Source organism: Peromyscus eremicus, unplaced genomic scaffold, assembly GCF_949786415.1.
Source record: "Peromyscus eremicus unplaced genomic scaffold, PerEre_H2_v1 PerEre#2#chrX_unloc_4, whole genome shotgun sequence".
NCBI lineage: Eukaryota > Metazoa > Chordata > Mammalia > Rodentia > Cricetidae > Peromyscus > Peromyscus eremicus.
In genome coordinates, this window is record NW_026734291.1 from 1,337,524 (window position 1) to 1,341,058 (window position 3,535).

General features: G+C 43.3%; 1 long non-coding RNA gene across 1 annotated transcript; it reads right to left on the reverse strand.

Annotated features, from left to right (window-relative positions):
• Window positions 1-352: 352 nt before the first annotated feature.
• On the reverse strand, window positions 353-2,671 carry LOC131901158 (uncharacterized). Its single transcript, XR_009376400.1, has 3 exons — window positions 2,294-2,671; window positions 1,717-1,934; window positions 353-571 (listed from the first exon to the last, which is right to left on the reverse strand). It is a non-coding gene; the product is annotated as an uncharacterized LOC131901158 (long non-coding RNA).
• Between the last annotated feature and the right edge of the window lie 864 nt (window positions 2,672-3,535).

Consider the following 3,535-nt stretch of genomic DNA (forward strand, 5'->3'; position numbering starts at 1 on the left):
TCCAGGTCTCTGGGACACCTTCAGGGCACAGCTGTTTTGAGCAGCTTGAGGTGTCCAGGATACCTCATCCTCCAGGGCTGAATGGTTCCTCCCAGTTTCAGCCATCAGAGCTGTGCTAAACAGCTCCAGGTGTCCAGGACACCTTCAGGGCAGAGCTGCTGTTCTGAGCAGCTCAAGGTGTGTGGGATACCTCGTCCTCCAGGGCTAAACTGTCTCCTTGCAGTTCCAGCCATCAGTGCTGTCCTAAGAAGATCAAGGTGTTGCCTGACTCCCCAGGTAGTCAGGCCACCTTTCCCCAGAGTTGTTGCAAAAAATTTACTTATATTGCTGGTACCAAAACCCGGGACCAAACCACAGATTTGCAAACAATTTACTTACACCTATTCTGACCCTACACCGGTAGAGGCAGGCTGTGTAGATGATGGGAGGTGGAGCTGCATGAGCTCTCTCAGTAGGCTTGCCGAAATAGCTGTCTAATAATTTCTCTGGTGTCTAATCCACAGGTGTCTACCCTCCAGAGTCTGTGAAGATGTTTCTCCTGTCTTCAAAAACAAATTGTCTATGATGGGACCTGTCACAATGGAGACCAAAATAACATCATGAACAGTTTTGAGGATAGGACGCAATATCATGACAGATTTATAAACTCCCCAAGTGAATATCTATGTGTCACTAAAGAAAGTACACTGGCAGATCTATAATACTCAAAGTGGTTTTCCCAATTTTCACCAAGGTATCACCTGGGAACTGTGAGATAGGGAACTGCTCATATCCAACCACAGATCCCTGATTGCAGGTACTAGAGGGAGATACATGCACAAACACATAGAAAAATACACAACATATACACATGTATGTGAGAGACAGAGAAACAGAGAAAGAGACAAAGAAGAGAGAGAGAGAAAGAGAGACTGAGTGAGAGTGGGGGAACTCCATCAATTGGATGCTGAACAAATGTATGCAGGTGTGTCCTCTCAGAGGGGAACAAAAGGAGCAGGGATCAGTCTCAGTTCCTGTATCCACACATTTAGATGTGTGACCAGGCCTCTCCTATTGCTGCTTGGAGAATCAAATGCACAAGGCCTTTTAAAGCAAGTAACAAAAAATTAACTCAAACTCACAGTAACTAACATCTCACACTAGCGAGCACTTGATAGAATCTCTTCAAATGCATACTGGGAACTCACATACTATTGCCTCAGTCCATGAGTACTATGACTCATGCCACAGGCTCTGTTTTTGTTTCTTTTTAGAGGAAGCAGAATAGTCTATGTCCTCATGACAATCCTGTCCACATTTGAGGTTGTGTCTTTGGGAAGAAATCAGAGACATGATTTTGGGCAAAGGCATATCCTGAAGATGCAGCCTACCAGAAACACAGACCTTATGTAAAATGAATTAATGATGACAGAGTGGAACTGAGATTGAAACCACAGGGTTTTAAAGAATGAATACATATTTTTCATGCTCTCTTCTGTGATAAAGATCAGGCAATCTCACTGCTAATTACTTTCAATAGTCATTTGCCGTAGCTGACTGTTCAGTCTCTGAACCTTCTGCTTCACCTGCATCTTGATGAAGAAGGTTTGGTGGGATGGTGGCTCTCTGGTGCTCCTTGTGGGTAGATGAACATAAATGAACTTGCAGTATCACAAGGCAAAGATAATGGACAGACCCCACTGAGTCCTAATCAAGTATCTGAGAAAGCTTGTTTACCAGTGACTCGGTGACACTGCACATTATTTTGTCCTGTGCTTCAGATGCCCCCTCTGGGGAACTCAGCTGTCTCCTCTATTTGAAGGGAAGAGGTTATCCCAGCTATCTGGTTTTCTCTGCTCTCATAGCACATGCTCCAAATAACCAAGGAGATAGCCTCTTCAGGCTCATTCACAGCTGCAGACTCAGAATTCAACTTGGCTGCAGAGTCCACAAGCCTGTGGGTTTACAAGTCAGGAAAAAATTGCCATAGTTCATAATCACCCCAGTCATTTAGAGGTTCCCCAAATATCTTGACAGGTCACTCTAACCATATAACTATTGATGGAGAAGACATATAAGGGCAGAACATGGTCACCAGACTCATCAAGTCACCTCACTGACAACTCAGGAACAGAGCAGCTGGGAAGTAACTAAAGTTAGCCACTGTGGTTGAAGTAGAGTGATGTCCTGCCTTGTAATGGGCACACCTCATTAATCCCTCCTGCTTTAATGTCGGTCTCATGTTCACAAATCAATGCCTATCTACCAAAAGGAATGAAAGCTAAGAGTTCCCAGCATAAAGCATTGGCCTTACCAGTTCCTGACTTCTGAGCCAGAACAATTTATATCCTGGAATCCTTGAATTTCAAGAGGCATGACAAGCAGGGAGGTTCTGTTAGTTCTCAGAGACTCCAGCTTTCTGTTCCCCATTACTGGAAGATTCAGCACAAGCCCACATCCTCCAGGAAGATTCCTTTTTCTTGCACAAAACTCATTATACCATTCTCTTGACCATTTCCTTCTTGATGTTTTACTTTGAGGCTGAAGGTCAGCTTTCTTCCGTCACTCTCTGATTTCTCTACCCTCTCCATTCTCTTTCTGAATTAGACTCTTCAGTATGCCATCATGTTCATCAGTAAATGGTGAAGGCACTGAATAAATTTCCCAAGGGAAGTTGGTGTTGCCACAACATAGTGACATCACAGAAGAAGCCAGGGCTCTCCAGGATACAATAGAATGTTCAGGGAAGAGCTGCAAATGTCATGGGAACTGACATTGCTTCCATGCTAATGAGCTTTCCTCATAATACACTGGAAGTCAAGTTGACCTTTATAGGAGCCTCTGCTAGGATACAAGGGAAGCCCTTCAGCATCCCCTTCATCCAAAGCCAGAGATCTCTCCCCAATTTATTGGACATCCTTTAGTTCTTTCCATGAGTGAAACTGAATGTTTATCTCCTACTGAAATTTCATGTACACAAGGTAATAATATCATAAATTTATATATGCTATAGTTCTTCATAAGTTCCTGCATCTCCTTATCTCTTTATCCACAAAACATTATAGACTTGATGCTGACTGACAAGGACACCTGTTAAACAATTTCCTGGTAAAGAGTCTACAGGAAACCGCTGGGCAGAGTTATGCTAGAGGAGGAGGCTGATACAGCCTAGGAACAAGTACCCATAGGAGTGTGATATGCTCATGGAGCTCAGTGTGACTAAAACCTTTGTCATCAGCATGTTAGTAGTGGGTGTTGTACTCTCTCTTGAGTAGCTCAAAGTGGTCTGCTGTTACTGGGCAGTAAAGGTCGCCAGACAGCTGGTGTCTTCCACACAGAACATTAGTTTCCTACAGAGCAAAGGATATTCAGGAAAGTTCTTTGCAAGCACCTTCATATTTAGAAACATAGACACTAGGGGTCCACTGGGCACTCTAGGTCAATGGTTCTTAATTTTTCCAATTCTCTGACCCTTTAAATAGTACTAACAGTAGTTCCTCATGTTGTGGTGAACCCTAAACATAATAGTTTCATTGTTTCTTAACTTTAATTTTGC